Here is a 19,260-nt window from a genome sequence, read left to right as displayed (position 1 = left end):
ATTTCATTTTTTGTATTGAAATAATGATAAATACTGGTCACCAAGCATATCCATCTCATAGGCTGAATCTGAAATCACCCCATACCCTTAAATAGGGTATTATTTGAGGGGACAGATTTGTAGTGGTGTCCGAAACCATAGTGGACGTTATTGAGTGCACTCATTCAATCGTACAGTGCACCACAATAACGAGTGTACAGCCGGTGTACACTTAATAGCTGTCTGACTTCACACACTCTTTTTAATCACTCCTTCAAGTGAACTATATTAGTGGACTAACGTAGAGAATAGTGAATGAGGGTTTAGGCGGATTTTGGACTCAGCCCATAGTGAAAACCAAGTGTGCCACTCAAGTCCTGAAAAGTGAAGCCAAAGCGTCTCGATCGCCCCCAGGTGGCTGGATGCTGTATAGGTCAAAAACTCCACCCTCTCCATGCTATTAAATGGGATAAAGACGAACTAAACAATCAAATTACACTTCAAATACATTTAAAACATTTAAAATATTTTATCTTATATTCAGAAATATATATATATATTTTTTTTTTTTTTCCAAAAATTAGTGAAATGGATGCTTCAAATAACCGCCTCAAATTTCTTTCATCATTTGCACACCTTTATAACATATTTTAGTAATAGAGTGGTGGAAGGATGTCGTCCAAACCCGGATACCTAATTTTCCACTGGTTCCCATGAGATTCTCCTATGGATTTTTATAATGGGGTTTTTCATTTTATGAGTGAAATAAGGTTTGTGCTGAAGATCATCAATTATTAAATTATATAATTTCATCTATAAAGCAGTTCTGCAAAAAGCTGACGTCATCGTCCAGCTCAGTTCAGTTTTTATACAACTGCCTCCATACAGAAGTGCAATAATATTCTTGAATATTGAATATTATTTAAAATATGGGTAGAACCAGTGGTGTATTTTTCTTCCAGGTTTTGACATCATCCCTGCACCATTTTATATATATTTTTTTTTGTCCATATAGTGGAAGGTGAACTGGTAACTAAATTAATAACCTGAACTTCTTGGTTCGACATCATTCTTGAAAAATACCTTCATTTGTGTTTTCACAGAAGAAAGTCATGCAGTTTTGGAACAACATGAGGGTGAGTAAATGATGAAGAAATGTTCATTTTTGTGTGATATTCCTTTAGCCTTCAGAAAATGTTGATTGTCTACATTTAGGAGGTAAAACTTTACATGCTGTAGAAAGAGGAACAGTCCACTTCGTGGGTGTTACAATTGGGTGTTTTCAGAAATGTTACAGTTTTCCATTTAATAAAAATATATAATGGTACACCAAAAATGTCCAGCAAAAATCACCATTTTAAGGTCAGGGATACAGAATTAAAAGTGGCTACATTTGCTAGGTTCATTTTATGTCAGGGGTGGGGGAAAAATAAATACAGCATAGTATTGTGATATTTTGGGTGGGGATATTGGACAGCAAGTATCAATATTTTCAGGAAGTAATAATTCATCTCCTATTGTGCAAAATTTTCACCATAAGCTCTGCACTTATAACGCGGGATATAATGATAATACTAGTTTGAAATATTTTTTTCAGACTGTAATATCACAAACAGTGCATCACTCTCCCTCACACACATGAGCTGCGTGTGCAGGAAGCGCATTCTCGGATATTTCTGAACGTGGAACACTTTGTCCATGTTTATGTGTTAGTTACATGTGTTGATTTGACACGCAAGTGCAAGCCAGCTGCGCACTGCAACAGAACTTTCGCTTACAATTACAATCAAAGATGCTGTCTTTATTATGCCATATCCACACTGTTAGCGCACTTGCTCATATACAGCACAATAGGCTTGCAGCGATAGTCGGTGTACAGCCCATAGGGTGTTAAAAAAATATGGACCTAGTGTTCGTGACGTCACCCGTAGGATTCTGAAGAGCAGTTATGAAGCGTAAAGTATAGACGAGCTGGCCGTTGCCATCACATTATCGCGCGTCACTCCTGAGTAACAGAAAATGGGCAAAGATGCGGATTGTGGGCAGAGATAATCTGACACAATGACTAACAGACAGCAGACAAACGGCTATCCACCTGTCACTCAAAGTGGCCACGCCCTTAATTATGCAGAACTTTAAGGCTTTATATAATGTAAATGAATGATAAAAAAAATGCACCCCCCTCACAGTTGTCATGAAGGACAAAATTAGACATATAGACCAAAACCACAATTTGTACCAGGCTGTAAAAATGTTTTGTTCTGCTGTAAAGTTGGGCATTTTAACACGGGGCTCAATGAGATTCTGCTCCTTCTGGAGCCTGTCTCTAGTGGCCAGTTGAGGAATTGCAGTTTAAGTCACTTCCGTATTGGTTTCAAAATTGGAAACCGAAACTGGGTGAGGTTGCCGCTTGGTTTAGCCCCAACATGGGTGACATCACTTGCCTACCAGGGCACCGCCCCCAACTTTGTTTAGATTTTTTTATAGTAGTAAAAATTATTTTGTTCAGTTAGAGAACAGACACTACAATTAAAAACTGAATGTGAGCCGAACAAGAGCACATCAGCAGCAGGAGTCAGATTTCATTCATCAGAGAGCAATGAGCTGACTGACAGGATGATGGTGGAAGATTTGGTTTGCGAAATGTAAAAGTGCCTATTTAAGTGAGTTTGTCATTGTACTGTTTTTTTTGTGTTTTTCATTAAGAATTACAATGAACCCAATTCGAGCAATTGCCAAACCTGAATTGGTGCTAATTCTAAAGCAAAAGTAAAATGCACACGCCCATTCATAATAGCCATATGTAATATGTTATTGCAAGCATATCCAGTTTTTTTTTTTTTTTAAATCGCAATAATATCGTATCGTGGCTTAATTTTAATGAATTAATGCATTATTGACTCACCCTAATGTCGTTCCACACCCGTAAGACCTCCGTTCATCTTCAGAACACAGTTTAAGATATTTTATATTTAGTCTGAGAGCTTCTCTGTTCCTTCAATGAAAGTGTATGCACACTATACTGTCCATGTCCAGAAAGGGAATTAAAACATCATCAAAGTAGTCCATATGAGACATCAGTGGGTTAATTAGAGTCTCTTGAAGCATCCAAAATACATTTTGGTCCAAAAATAACAAAAACTACGACTTTATTCAGCATTGTCTTCTCTTCCGCGTTTGTTTTCAAACCTCAAATAAAGATTCAAATGGTTATGAATCAGCGGATTGAGTCATGATTCGGATTGCCAATGTCACGTGATTTCAGCAGTTTCACACGTGATCCGAATCATGAATCAATCCGCTGATTCATAACCGTTTGAATCTTTATTTGAGGTTGAAAACATTTCACACGCGCCGCCAGAAGAACACCTGCATGTGAACTCCTCCACAGTGTTCAGGTTAACTGTTAGTGCTGCACCAACCCGCGGGGACGCTTTTATGAAGTTATTTGGCCCGCCCCGCACCATATGTTTACAACCCGCCCCGCACCCGCGTCCATTAAATAGACATACGGGGTCCGCGGGTTATGAGACGACCCGCGCATCACTAGTTCAGGGCTATCAGGGTTGTCATGTCAACAAATGCACGCGTGATGGCATCCCCTGTTGTAGGAGGACAGATCTTACGACAGTAGTTGAGGACATTATTTTTTCCCAACTGTAGGGGGACCCCGAGAGCAAAAGTTGCCAAGTGCTGCTTTAAGTATTGCGGTAATATCATATCGTGGCGTCTCTGACGATTCACATCCCTATTTTATGTTAGGTAATAGTTAAATATATATATATATTATTTGCGCCTACAAAATGATTTACTTGTGGAAAGTGCCAAAAGCACAGGGTGAGAATGCTAAATAACATGGTCTGAATCACAAACATCAGAATCAATTCCTGTCTGACAGGGTGGCCTTGACAACGCTATGCGTCGTATCCAGCAGTGAACACTTGCAGGTCGATAACTACCGTCCCGTTGTGATGGTCTCCCAAATGTTATGGCCTGCCAAAACGGTTGTGGTCTCTCAGAGGTGATGGAGACACTCACCTCACCTCACCTCCCACTAAGTTTGTATTGCAGAAAAGCTTGTGCAGTGTCCGTCACTTACTAGAGGATTTGCAGTTACATGGCCCAGGGATTTTTAATCTTGGTAATGAAAGATGGAGTTGATAAAGCATCTTTTCTTGAATGCTGATATTTCTGCTGCGTCTCCACTGAACGAGCTAATTGGAATGCGCTCCCAGACCTGAGAGCACGGAATATAGCAGAACATATTAAAGCCCCGTCCGGCTCATTTTCTCTCCCTGCTTATATATTCACTCATTTCCTGACCGCTGCCCCCTGCTTTGTACATGTCGCAGTAATGACTTAGAGCGCTGCTGAGAAAGGTGGCCTGACGGGTCATTATTGATATTCACAAAGCCCATTTACCTGATGATCTCAGCACAGATGAAGAACAGTGAAAGGTGCAAGCTTGACAACAGCCGGAACTGTCCTCCAAATGAACATGTGAATCTTTCTATCTATCTGTCCATCCGTCCATTGCTCTGCTGTTCTATCTGCCATTCTATCTATCTATCTATCTATCTATCCATCCATCCATCCATCCATCCATCCATCCATCCATCCATCCATCCATCCATCCATCCATCCATCCATCCATCCATCTCTTTCCGTCATTCTATTTATCCGTCTATCTGTCGTTCTATCGTTATATTTTTCCATTCTATCTATCTATCTATCTATCTATCTATCTATCTATCTATCTATCTATCTATCTATCTATCTATCTATCTATCTATCTATCTATCTATCTATCTATCTATCTATCTATCTATCTATCTATCTATCTATCTATCTATCTATCTGCCTGTTTGGTCCATCATTCTATTTATCTGTCTATCTGTCTATCTATCGTTCTATTTTTCCCTTCTATCTCTGTCTATCCATCCGTTCTGTCATTCTATCTGTCTGTCTATGTGTTGTTCTGTCATTCTATCTATCTGTTGTTCTGTCTGTCATTGTATCATTCTGTCTGTCTTTCATTTTGTCTGTCATTCTATCTGTTGGTCTGTCTATCTATCCATCCGTTCATTATTCTCACGGTCTATTGTTCTATATTTTCGTCTATCTTTCGCTCTATCATTCTGTTTGTCTGTTCTGTTTGTCCGTCTTTTTGTCATTTTCTTATTCTGTCTGTCTGTCATTTTGTCTGTCTGTTGTTCTATCTGTGCATCTATATGTCATTTTCTCATTCTGTCTGTCTATCTGTCCCGCCTATCTGCCGTTCTGTCTGTCTGTTCTATCTGCTTACCTCTGTCATTCTATCTGTCCGTCATTCCATTGTTTTATCTGTCTGTCATTCTATCTCTGTCGTTCTATCGTTCTGTCTGTCTGTCTGTCATTCTATCTCTCTGTCGTTCTATCGTTCTCTCTCTCTCTATCTATCATGTCTATTATATCAGATCTGTCTAATCAGACGTTGTCATTTGAGAGGACCGAGTCTCTCTGTGTCTACAAATGGTTGAAGTTCTTGAACATTTAATCATAAGTCTTAGACATAGCGAACCGCTCCATCATGACCTATAGCCAGCACTATGTACACAGATTTAAATCTCTGCATTTGTTTGCATCGGCGCTATACTGTGCTACGCTCAGTGTTGTTAAATAACCTAATCAGCTGGAAGGAGATGGAGGGAATGCTATTCCCACTTTGATTTAGAGGGGAGTATTTTTCCAGTAAGGGTAAGTGAAGTAGGTCTAAGCCATTTGCACAGAGATAGATGTGATTGATGGTGAGAGTCCTGTCTTCAGCGTACTAGCTCAGCACTGACGAGCGATTCAAAGGCTAGCCTCAGGCTGGCCATGTCACATTGAGAACCTGCACCAAGACCTGTCCTCCTTCCACTATTCCATTTATTTTCAGTTTGCAGATTGTAATCTGATGGGCCAGCCACAAAATTCAGGCTGAGGCCAGAGATAGCAGCAACTGGAATTGGTACTCAGGCCGATACGGATTAGTTACGATAGCTCTCGTTTTGATCTGAGATGTTTATGAAGACTCTGAGCCATATTAATCAACCTTTTGTTTATTAACATCCAGGATTCAATACAAATTAATCAAAATAATCAAGGTTACAATGAGGCACTTGTTGTGCAATGGATGTAAATGTGGCCAATTTTAAAATATAAATTTGAAGTTTTTTTTATAATTAAAGGTGCACAGAGTAAATTTAGAATTTGAATTGCAACCGTCCACTGCTCTCCCCTCCCTTTTGGAGCACAGAGAAGCTACGGTGGGCGACACAGGACAAAGATGTTGTCATCTGAGACACCAGAGAGTAGCTAGAGCTGTGTAGAGAAGTTTGTTCGTTTTTGCTCCTTCACTGTAAGGATGGCTCGTTCTAAGGTACTAAAAACATAACAGTTAATTATGTAAGGTCTTTATACTCCACTGAAAACATAGTTATGTATATTATATTGCATTTCTTTCAATAGATCCTCATAAATACTACAACCTGCACCTTTAGTATCTTCTGTTAAAACATGTTAGGTTTTATAACATTACATTATCATGGCAACAAAGTTGTGAAATTGAATATAACTTTAAATGGAAAAAGCTAGAAAGTGATTCTTCCACACTACAATCATGTTAACATGAACAGTATTTATATTTTGCTATATTATTGAAAGGTTGAGTATTTTAATGTTTACAACATTCATTTCCATTATAAATGGACGAAATGGAGGGACTTGTCAAAACACTTTTTTTTTGTGGTAATTCAACATTATGCCACTAGTGCTGTCGGCTGGGCTGAACTTAAATTAAACCCGGAATATTCCTAAATACGAGCCTTTGAAAAATGTTTCTGACAGAACAAGAAACCCAATTACACCATATCTTAAAAGAGTATCGTATAGAGACCATATAGCTGATTCTCTTTCTTGTCTCTCTTAATTAGACTTCTTTAAAGTAAATCTGCTAGCTTTTCACATGAGACTTCTGGAAAACTTTTGTGGTCCAAAATGCAGATCAAAGCCAAATGCACAACTTGTCATGTGTTCTACATTTTTTATTGAATTGCAAAAATCTTTGCTCCATTTTCAGTGGCTTTGATAAAGCATTGTCAATTAGAAATGATTGTCATTTAGAATAATGGTGTGGTTGAAATACAGATTATTGAACTTCAGGCACGATAGAGAAAACAACTTGATTTATCAAGTGAAAGAAATACACTAATATCCCATTACAACTCATTTTCATTATAATAGACACTGGTCCTGCCACGTGATGCTGTAAATATAATACACATATACTGTATGTTAACCTTTAAGAAGGTGGGCCGTGTGGGCTGTGACCATGTTAATATAGTAATGACCAAAGTATGCCATTCATCACATGGTCAAAGGTCATTAAAAGCACTATCGCATGTATTTCTCCCCATTAAAAGACTTTCAGCTGAGCAGGGCTGTTGTTAACAGCCTTCCAGCACTGATCTTCAGTTCACTGATCACAGCATTTTTAGTTGCTAACTCAGAAGTTAATCAGACTGGGAGAAAGCACAGAGTGCAGGCCATCTAATGAGGTATGTTGAGGAATTCTCACTCTTGGGACTCTTCTGAGTCACAGGCAGCTTCCAATAATATACATGGACATGCCGGAAAAATAAAATTAGAATTATGAATTTGATCTTTGTTAATTAAGCCATAGGGAAAGCACCTGGGGTACAAACGTTTTTTTCTTGTTTTTCTTTTCTACCCCTCGGATGGAGACTAATTGGTGTAGATTTTAATAAGGAATGCGCGGATAGGTGAATGTTCTTATCTGAAACTAGACCAGGTGTAACATTTTTCCTTTTAATGCCATACATAATAAACTGAAGGAAAAGTTAACTCAAATTAAAATGTATTTAGTACTCATTTTCATGATAATATACTTTATTGGTGTTTTTTTATACTATTTATTTATTTATTAAGTGTACGTAATATGCTGTTTTTTAATATTTATTTATCTTTTTTCCTACCCCCAAAGACATATAGATTTTTAAAGAGAGATATGAAGGATGCAATAATACTCTATAGATACCCTAGATTAAAGGTGGGCTAAGTGCTATCTGTTAACCGTTGTTGGTATTTCAAATCACCAAAACAAACACACCCCTACCCCCAAAAGGGTCTCGCCCCTAGTTTGATAGCTCCGCCCCACACATACGTAAACCCAGAGCAGAGGCATCAACGGCTATGGCAGAATCGCTGTGTATCTAATCCAGGTCGAATATTCAATGAAAAAGTCATCCCTTCTATCACAAAAACACAAACCGTTCTTGTGAACAACTCGATAGTACACGAGCAAGACAGTCCAACTAACGAACATATTACAATTATGACAAGATTAGAGTTACAGCAATCACAAAAACACACACAAACCGTTCTCATGAACAACTCGATAGTACACAAGCACACAGTCCAGCTAACGACATATTTCATTACAATTATGACAAGATTAGAGTCATAGCGATCACAAAATCACAAACTGCTCTCATGAACAACTCTATAGCACGAGCCGACAGTCCAACTAACGACATATCTCAATTATGACTAGATAAGGGTTATATAGATCATGAAAAGAGTAAGCAAACATATATTAGGAGTATAGTATCTTACTTGTCGGAGACATTGTGTGAGCTGATGCTTGAAGCACACAGTAAGGAGATTTAGATGCTCCATACGGTGTGGAAATGAACGGGTCTTTATCATCGCTGAAGTGAGACACAATACGATCGCAAATGGACAAACAAGCGAACATGACACACGAGCATAGTCAAGCAGCATATATTAGGCTAGTTCTCGGCTAATGTCCGTCATGTGTGACTCATGTGTTTTGAATAATGACGTGCACAGAGCGAGAGCGAGCGCTCTTCTCACCATCAATGGTAGACACGCCCCTTACTGCTGATTGGCTACAAGTTTGTTATTCCACTCGGCCCGAGTCCTTTTTCTAAAACGGTTTTGAAATAACACTTACCCCACCTTTAACATGAGACTGGCAGAAATTGTGTTTGTTATGTACCCTTTAACGAAGAAGAAGATGAGTAAATACATTTTCCTGTTTGGGTGGACTATTCTATTCCTTTCTGAAGCAACTTTTCAAATATCTCCTGTTAAACTCATAGATTAACCTGGACACAGTGTACTTGTTCTATAAGCAAAGTTGGTCTATATTTATGAGTGTGAAACTCATATGAGAACTCTTCTCTTTTTTTCTGGAACAGCATCATCACAAATCTCTTATCACCCAAGATAAGTTACATGACCTTTGAAAGTTGGACAGGAGGTTCACACTCTCTAAAGGTCAATTGCATGTTTAATAAAAGGCCTATTCTTTGTTAGTCTTGTTCATGTTGTCTTGTGGCATAAAGTATGTTACTCACTGCTGCTTATCCTGGCCAAGAACTGCCTATTATTTAATATTGCACAATAAACTGAAATACTCTTTTCAGGATTCTTTGATGAATAGAAAAGTTCAAAAGAACAGCATTTATTTGATGGAGAAATCTCTTGCAATATTATAATGGCTTTACTGTCACTTTTGATCAATTAAAAGCTTCCTTGCAGAATAAAAACATATTTTTGAAAGGTAGTGTAGATATATTGTATATAAAGTTTATTATCACCATGACGCATAAATCCAGACACTTTTTTCAGCAAATTATTAAATAAATAAACTAAATTTACCCTAATAACAAGAGGTAAGAACGCATTGTCTGACGTCTCTGCTCATTTGTTATTATCAAGCACAGGAATTACGAGACCTTTCCACATGCGCTAATTAAAATAATTTATTCTGTAACACACAAAATGGTGCCCTATGCAATTTTCTATGCAAACATCAATACAACTCTTTTGCTCTCTTAATTGCATAATTACTCAGACTGATGATGTGAGTGATTTTGTCCTTTAGCTTGCTGTCTCATGCTTTGAACCGTAGGAGTGCCACTGCAAGCCACAGGAATACAGTGATTTACATTGATACCTCCCTTAATGATCAAGGTAATTAGACGGCTATTAGCACCATCTCTGTTGAACGCACGGAAACATGGGCAACTATACTAACTATAAGACACGTGCAACAAAATATGCTTATTAATAGGAAGATATTCTCTGAATGGACATTCCTTTCTGTGTCCAGGGATGCGAGAAAACACAACTGCATAAAGGATCTGTGAGATGACTGGAAAGAGATCTTGTGTACTGGCGTATGGCTTCAGAATAGCCCTGAAGCATTCAGCCAAAGCGTCGTAAAAAACCCTTTATACTCTTGGACATTATTTTGCACTGCTGCATATGTACTATATATACGAAGAACAAAGGCAGTCTCTGATGGAGGCATGCCAGCATTGCTCCCACCGGGGACTGCAGATCCATTTGACCAGAACTTGATGCATTAATTTCCACATCATTACATCCCATAAAAAGTAGGCATCATTTTCTAGAAGTAAATATGGAAGTAAAACTGTCACTGTTACTTACGATACGATTTCTTTGAAATATGTCAGTTGGAAAGCACTGCAGACAATAGACGTTTTATGTAGAATATACAATTGAAATAAGAATATACTTAATGCAATATTGCATGGGCCAAATCTCTGTTTTTGGATAAATGATTGATTTATTGATTCATTTTTCAGTGACTCATTTACAAAGGCAGTGACTTGTTTTGATCCTGAAAGAATCTGTGTTTTTGAATCAGCGAATAATCAGTGTTCAGTTAAAACACGGTTGGAAAGTAATAATTTGACGAGTGCAAATACAGATGCACCTGGATCTTTTGCCAACACTTTTTCGCAAATAATATGCTATTATTACGAAGAAAACAGATCCTAGACTAGCAGTTATGGACAGCTTTTCCCTCTAAAAGCAATCAGTAGCAGAATCAGCAGGCGGCGGCGGATTGAGTGAGAAAATTACATGCTATTGTCAAGTCTGTGACGTCTCCCGTCATCTGGAGAAAGGCACAGGGATGTCCAAGAAGGGGCCAAGACCCCCTTACACTGGCACCGGGCCTGTTTTGTGTTTTTCGCGGCATTCATGCTTAAAACCAATGCTGCCTGTCTGTCTTTTTGCCACTCAGTGGGCGACGGTGACGTGCATACCCTCTATTGGGATGTCTTTTATCCAGAACACTTAAGTCATTGCCGAATTTGATCATTTTTCCTAATTTAAATCTGAATGTGCTTTAATATTTTAAAATAGCCTGATGTTTCCGCAGGCTGTAGGTAATACAGGACATGCTGTACGTTCTCAAGTTATTCAGTGTGGTTCTACCCTAGAGGTTACGTCCTTGAACAAGGAAATGTAATCCAGCCGACATTCCTTTTGACCTGATAGGATTTCTCTTCTCATCTAACATTTTTCTGGGATTTTACAGACAGCAATACATTGAATGCTTACTCCAAAGTCACATTTTAATGTACTCAGCGGCAGATTAATATGACAGAAGGAAAGAACTGCTGACACACGGGGATGTTTGGTATCGGCAGCAGCAGACTTTGCAGAGAAATCTGACACCTGACTGGCTTCTTAACCCACTGTAGCAGCACTACCAGTGCCATCATGACACTGAACAAGCGGAGAATGAAGATAAGAGACAGGATACATAGCTGGAGTACATAAAAATAGGGCCAGAGGCGTAAAAAAGAACTGGACACGGGTCTGTTGTGTTATTGTTGCGGATATTAGCAAATAATTGAAGAATATAAATCATCAAAGAGACGTTTAGAATCTTATCCATATGTATGACTGGGTAACTATAGTGACTTTTTTCCTAATTAATTGTGATTGATTGATATTTTGACAATCCTGATAGCAATTATTATTATAAAGATGCAGTACCAGGAAGTCTGCTCTGCTGAGCAAAGCCAGTGATGACGTATTTGGGCTGAGATGAGATGAATGCTTGCATGACCAGACAGTGTAAATCTGCCTTGAGGTTCTTGTAGAACTGAACAGCTTAAGTTCAGCAAAGCACACTCATTATGACAAACAATGGCCCACACATCAAGGAATCAATCTAGTCGGCCATTCATATGGCTGTAGTAGTTCTTATACCACTGATTTACACAGCCACCCACAAAGGCAAAGAGGTTAATACTTGTAATGCTTTCGTTTCAGAATGTTTGATTTGGGAAAGGGATAAAATACATGAAACTGAGCTAAATGAAACTGAGTTCATTCCCAAGAGCCGAGGGACTGATTGAATAGAAAAGATTGATTGCTCTTTCGCTGTGTGAGATTAAAATTCATCCCTGACTTAGCAGTATTCCATTTTTCTAAGTTGCAATAAAAATTCCTTAAGCTCACGCGTGAATTAACATGTTACTGTGTCTGAATTTGTGCAGAGCTACAGGGATATTCTACAACATTCAGTTAACATTTAGTTACTTAAAGGGATAGTGATGACATGAATTTAAATTTTTGGGGTGAAATATATTTTTATTTTGTACTCATACATTTTAATTGCTCAACTTAAAATATGTGAGCAAGCTAATTCATACATTTAACTTGAAATGATCATGTTTTCTCAATTTAAACATTTTTAGTAGTGGAAACTTGGCTAGCTTTAACTAGCTAACTCAGTTAATGCTGGTAACACAATGATTTGAGGCACTCTAAAAAACAACCCAATATTTCAACGCTAAATATGGGATAGAACACATGTTGGGTTAATTTAGTTTATTTAACCCAGCATAATGGGTTGATTCATTTTTACTAGCTTTTTGTTTTTTACTTCATGTATGAATTAGACTAATGTTTACAGATTAACTTAAATCCTGGAGCTGCACTGCTCTCTCCCGAAGAGTTCGCAAAAAGCCTGCGATATAACATTTAGTTACTTAAAAGGATAGTTTGCCAGAATTAAATGATATGAAGACATTTTCATTTTTGAGTGAACTATCCTTTTAACAGAAGTTCTGGCCTATATTGGTTTATGTCTGACCCAAGATCTGGGAAACACAAAAACTACCCAAACGCTGGGTTGTTACGTCTGACTCAGGATCTGAATAACACAAAAACTACCCAAACACTGGGTTGTTATGTCTGAACCAGGATCTGGGGAACACAAAAACTACCCAAACACTGGGTTGTTATGTCTGAACCCGGATCTGGGGAACACAAAAACTACCCAAACACTGGGTTGTTATGTCTGAACCAGGATCTGGGGAACACAAAAACTACCCAAACACTGGGTTGTTATGTCTGAACCAGGATCTGGGGAACACATAAACTACCCAAACACTGGGTTGTTATGTCTGAACCAGGATCTGGGGAACACTAAACCTACCCAAACATTGGGTTGTTACTTCTGACTCAGGATCTGGGTAACACATGAACTACCCAAACACTGGGTTGTTATGTCTGAACCAGGATCTGGGGAACACTAAAACTACCCAAACACTGGGTTGTTATGTCTGAACCAGGATCTGGGGAACACTAAAACTACCCAAACACTGGGTTGTTACTTCTGACTCAGGATCTGGGTAACACCAAAAATACCCAAACACTGGGTTGTTATGTCTGACCCAGGATCTGGGGAACACTAAAACTACCCAAACACTGGGTTGTTACTTCTGACTCAGGATCTGGGTAACACCAAAAATACCCAAACACTGGGTTGTTATGTCTGACCCAGGATCTGGGGAACACTAAAACTACCCAAACACTGAAAGTTACCCAAATAGCTCAACCCAGAATTTGGTTAGAAAAAAATATCCCACGATTTTGCAAATAACTGTAGCAAATAAAATAAAAAAACAAGTTCATAAAAACAGATATTAAAAACAACAAAAACAACAACAACAACTACGATAATGTCAGTTTTGTAAACTCAAAAGAAAAAGAAAGTTATAAATGCTAAAACTATTTTGTTTAATTGGAGTTTACCCAACTCAGACCAATTATTTATTTGGAACATTAGGGTTTACAGTAAATCTGGCAGATTGTGAGTATTATATAACGTGCATAAAAACACCAACATGTGTTTTTATTTGTTTATTTGCTGTTGAAAACAGAACTACCATATCACATAAGGGAGGACTACTTTCGTGTAATGCCTCAGGGCTTCCAACTGCTAAAAAGTTGGGCATCCATCTTGCAAATCCCCACAGAGGATTGTGGAAATCTGGATTTATATTTTTCAGTAGCGAAGGTTCTCCTCCTCCCTCTGGTCCTCCCTGAGGCCCATCATAATGTAACAGAAGCTCTCCACCAATGCTATCTTTCCGTAGCTTTTTGGAGAGTCTCCAATTTCCTTAAAGTAAATGCTAATTCCTTGACGACACACTTTAAATGTGTTTCATGAACTCTTTAGGACTGAGTGTGTCTCCTCCAGAAATTCTGAGCTGAAATTGGGAGAAAGAGTTCAAAATGTATGAACGATTTGTTCCTGTGTTGATATTTATTCATAAGTGAACAGTATTCTAAAGTGCTTCCCATTTTTGTATGTACTAGGCAATGTCTTCCAGTCATGTCCTCACCTCGCCTCTTCCCATTTATTTCTCCCATCTCACAGATCACACATTTACTGTGCATTAATTTGTATGCAGATGAGATGTGTTGTGTATAACTAAGGAGCTGTGTGCAAACAGGCTAGGAGCATGTAAACGCCATATGGAAGTACTTACGGTAAACGCTACACAGTGATGGGATTACTCTAAAGAGCAGAGAAATAGACTTGGAAAAAAGGAAAAAGATTAAGTGTGGGTTTACTACACACTCTATGGCTCATTTACTTGCTTTCCTCGCAGCCATGCAAATGCAGAAATCATGTCACATAAACAACCCACGATGCCATGGGTCTGTCTCAGTCTCTGTGTTGGACATCCATGGGTTTAATTGTGAGTTTGACTCGAGCGCTTCAGTCGCACTCCCACACAGCTGTAAGGAGACTCTTTGGAGTATCGCGGCTGCTATAATTGAACACATGCAAGATATGAGGATTTTCTGATGATATCGGATCAGTGTTGGGCGCAAAGGCTACGTTCAGTCTCAGATGTGGATGTTTCCTATTGATTTCCTAATAAGCAGATAAAGAGCAGCCTATTAATAGATCTTGTTCTGGGTTTACAAGGGAAACTGTTTTGCGGATGTATGCCACCCCTCATGTTGTGCGGATAAAAGGGCACATATTTGTATTCTTTATATAACGTCGAGGCACAGAAAGGGTTAAGAAATGATGTACCGTTCCAAATTGCGAGAGCATTTTAACATGCAAGGCCGCAGAGGCGCATGGATGTCAAATCAAACGCTTCATTGTGTCTACAACACCGAAGCCTTCTGGAAAACAAGCTAGTTTCTTCTCTTAACATCCTGCTCTGAGCTTGGAAATGGATGGGCTTAAGTGTCTTCCCCATGAAATATAAATTAATTATCCATGTGTCAGGGGTTGCTAGGCTTCCTCGGCCTGCTCGCGTCTGCCGAGCCGTGATAAAACCGTGGGCTGATAACACGGACGGCACACATGGACAGATCAAATAACTAAAACACTTTTCATTTCTTGTTCTTATTTACTTATGGCCAGAGTTTTCGCTCTGAGAGCTCTTGTATAATGAGAGATGTTGTTATCCCTGTGGGTGTGATGGATGGGCAGATGTCCTTATTTGTGCTTTATATTCCCTCACAGTTTGAATGTGAAGGAAAATTATAATACCAATTTTTTTTCAATCAATCTCTCTAGGATTGTAGCTTTCTTTCTTTCTTTCTTTCTTTCTTTCTTTCTTTCTTTCTTTCTTTCTTTCTTTCTTTCTTTCTTTCTTTCTTTCTTTCTTTCTTTCTTTCTTTCTTTCTTTCGGCTGTTCGGTATCTGTTAGGGTTGTGCCGATAGACGATAGTATCGTGTATCGACGATAGGCAGAGAGATCGCCGAAAGCTGAAGCTGTTGGCGATTTCAAGGCGATATTTGGCTTGTTCCCCATGAATATAATAAATAAATAAAAATTATTATTAAATGAAAATATTATGATCATAGTTATTATTATTATTATCATCATCATTACATTAATTGTACTTATTCTGCTTAGCCTTACTATTCACATCAACATCAAAGCGCGTGGTGTTGCACTCACAGGCTACGTGCCGCATATAGCTACTGTGAGTGCAACACCACGCGCTTTTAAAATGTAAAAATGAGTTACTCTTCAGTGAAAAAAATGTTTTTTTAAAGACGAAAAAACTACATAGTTTCAGAATTTAATTGCAAGGTGATCAACCTAGCCCTATATTCACAAATTCACATAAGCCACGGCGAAAACGGCATCATCATCATCATCAGGCTAAAGCATTTTTTTTTTCATAAATGTACATTTATTTTATACTTATAATAATACAATAACAAATTGCTATATAATAATTATAGGCTATAGCCTATACATTTGAACAGAGCAATCAGTCAAAAAGTAAAAGCAGCTTTATTTCAAACGACTTAACGACGGAACAACAATGAACAAAAAATATTGCACTGGCTGTTAAGCTAAGATTTCTTGTTAAAGTGCCGTGAAATACTTAAATGTCAGCAGACAATGTATTTTCTAATAATGTGTTTTAGCCCTTGCCCGCTGTATGGGCTACAGAAATAAATAGTTTATTAAAATAGACAGGCTGTGACACCAGGTTGACGTAGCCTAAAAATAATAAATAACGAAATAGGCTTTAATAAATAAAAAACACAATGAAAGAACTCAAATAAAACGGCAAAACAATTAAATCACCTCAAATGTATAGGCTACTCGAATGAACTTATTGCTAAAACAAACACAAGGCCAGAAACAATTAAGACAACAATTATTGTTATGCAATTCAGGTATCTATTCCCAAAAATGTTTTGTATAAAGAAAACCAGCTGGTTTGAGAAGGTTGCGGTGGGGAGTTATGTTGCCCGCTGCACTGAACACGCGTTCCGATGGAGCCCGTTTCACACATACTCCGTCTGCAGTGCGTGTGCGGTGCGTATTTTTTTCCGTACCCATGTTAACGGATGACAGCTTTCATACTGCACGCGGATGCGGTCCGTCAGTCCGTTCCAGGAGCGGTGCGTCTGCAGCAGTGCACGGATCGTTTTCGTACCGAGGCTATTTTTTGCTGCGCTGCGTTGCTGCATTAAAACGACAGAACATTGTTCGCATTAAAATAAACAGGTAGGCTATTGACGCGAAAATCTAGTAATTTAACCACAGATGCGTATAATTTAAAATATAGGCCTACTCTTGTTTCAAAGTCAACACATGGCTTTTTTTCTCAAGTTAAGCAAGGAAACGAGACTGCAGGATTTCCTTTAAAAGGTTTAAAAACGAAAGAAAAGACGAGAGTCGGCTGTTTTTGAATAGCCTATTGTAAGTTTCTAATTTAAAATGTTTGTGATTTAGGCTATAACCTGTTTAAATGTTTTGCCACTTGTGTGAGCTAAATCTAAATATGAATAAATTAATTGAATAAAATGCTGTTTATGTAGGCTAGTGACGAGCCATGTTCAGTAAAAACTTTTGGATTTTAAATAAAAAATAATGAATAAATGCTGTGTTTGTGGTATGCAACAGCGGACCAGTTGCACACGGATTGCTTCACGGATGAACCTAAATAATACAAACACAACACATCTGGTTAACTAGAAGAGCATCATTTCGATTGTTAAATAAGAGGCGATCTGGCGCTCGTTGCCGCTGTTTTCAGTGCTGCAGATTTCTCTCGTGGCTCGTGCATGTGCAGAGCACTTTAATCTAACTTTTGTATTCGTTCCGGTAAAATCACGAAACAAAATGCACAAAAACTGTCCCTGCTCTTCATGTACAATCACTGATGATATTCGGTTTTAATGAGAAAAAAATTCGAGGATTTAAAGTGTGCAAATCTATGCCTTTATTCACGTGAAAAATCTGGACACTAACGCTATATTGTGTTTAAATGCATCCCCTTATAATACGCGATAAAGTGTGTATCATATGCACACAAAAAACTGCGTAGCCTACCATTTGTAAGCCAAAGCTCATTTTGATGTATACATTCCACGAGATTGCACACTCGTACTATACGCATTTTCGTGAGACTGTCCCACCCACTTTTTAAAACAAAGTTATGCCACTGAATGCTCCGCCCCGACGCGATAAGATCGCGTATCGGCGATCTCACAGGCTGACGATATGACGATTGGAAAATTAGGCATATCGCCCAACACTAGTATCTGTCTGTCTGTCTGTCTGTCTGTCTGTCTGTCTGTCTGTTCTATCTATTTGTCGTTCTATCTATTTGTCGTTCTATCTGTCTATCTGTCTATCTGTCTATCTGTCTATTTGTCTATCTATCTATCTATCTATCTATCTATCTATCTATCTATCTATCTATCTATCTATCTATCTATCTATCTATCTATCTATCTATCTATCTATCTATCCACCCACACCTTTCTTTCTTTCTTTCTTTCTTTCTTTCTTTCTTTCTTTCTTTCTTTCTTTCTTTCTTTCTTTCTTTCTTTCTTTCTTTCTTTCTTTCTTTCTTTCTTTCTTTCTTTCTTTCTTTCTTTCTTTCTTTCTTTCTTTCTTTCTTTCTTTCTTTCTTTCTTTCTTTCGGCTAATCCATCCATCCATCCATCCATCCATCCATCCATCCATCCATCCATCCATCCATCCATCCATCCATCCATCCATCCATCCATCCATCCATCCATCCATCCATCCATCCATCCAATCATTCGATATTGTGCTCTGGCTCTTGTTGTAATTATTTTGCTCTGTTATTATGCTTCTTATTATCATCTGTTGTTGTACAAGCAGAATGTGGCGATTGGTCAGTGTTGTATTTCTGTCCCGCCCCAGTCCACTGTGATTAGTCGGCTGGGTAAAAAGTGACAGTGATGAGTACTGCGTTTTATTCAAAGTTTAACATTGCTCAACTCTAAAAAATAGACATTGCATGAAATCGATGTTCAGCGCTTCGTTACACTCATGGCATACTAAAAAAACAATTGGATACACCAGCTTGCTGCATGAAAACTTTTTGGTGGGGACACGGCCTTATTGTCTTTTGTAACTTCTGTATAATTTAACACAACACAAATACTTAACAAGTAAGTCAATTGCTTGTGTTTACATCTGAAAATCTAAGAAATCCGTTTTATGTTTTAAAGGGCACCTATTAGGCCCTTTTTTACAAGATGTAATATAAGTCTAATGTGTCACCTGTGAAGTTTTAGATCAAAATTTTTAACAGATCATTTAGAAAATGCCAATTTTGGGGTTGTAGAAA

General features: G+C 38.2%; 1 long non-coding RNA gene across 2 annotated transcripts in view; it reads left to right on the top strand.

The window, feature by feature from the left end:
- The window catches only part of LOC137043024 (uncharacterized), a 110,782-nt gene that overhangs the window by 1,652 nt on the left and 89,870 nt on the right, over positions 1–19,260 (top strand). For both annotated transcript variants that reach the window (XR_010898405.1, XR_010898406.1), the window contains exon 2: positions 1,083–1,115. This is a non-coding gene — a long non-coding RNA (uncharacterized lncRNA). The remainder of the gene's footprint in view (positions 1–1,082; positions 1,116–19,260) is intronic.

The sequence above is a fragment of the Pseudorasbora parva genome, chromosome 16 (genome assembly GCF_024679245.1).
Source record: "Pseudorasbora parva isolate DD20220531a chromosome 16, ASM2467924v1, whole genome shotgun sequence".
In the NCBI taxonomy this organism is placed as follows: domain Eukaryota; kingdom Metazoa; phylum Chordata; class Actinopteri; order Cypriniformes; family Gobionidae; genus Pseudorasbora; species Pseudorasbora parva.
This window is presented reverse-complemented; position numbering and strand designations above follow the sequence as displayed.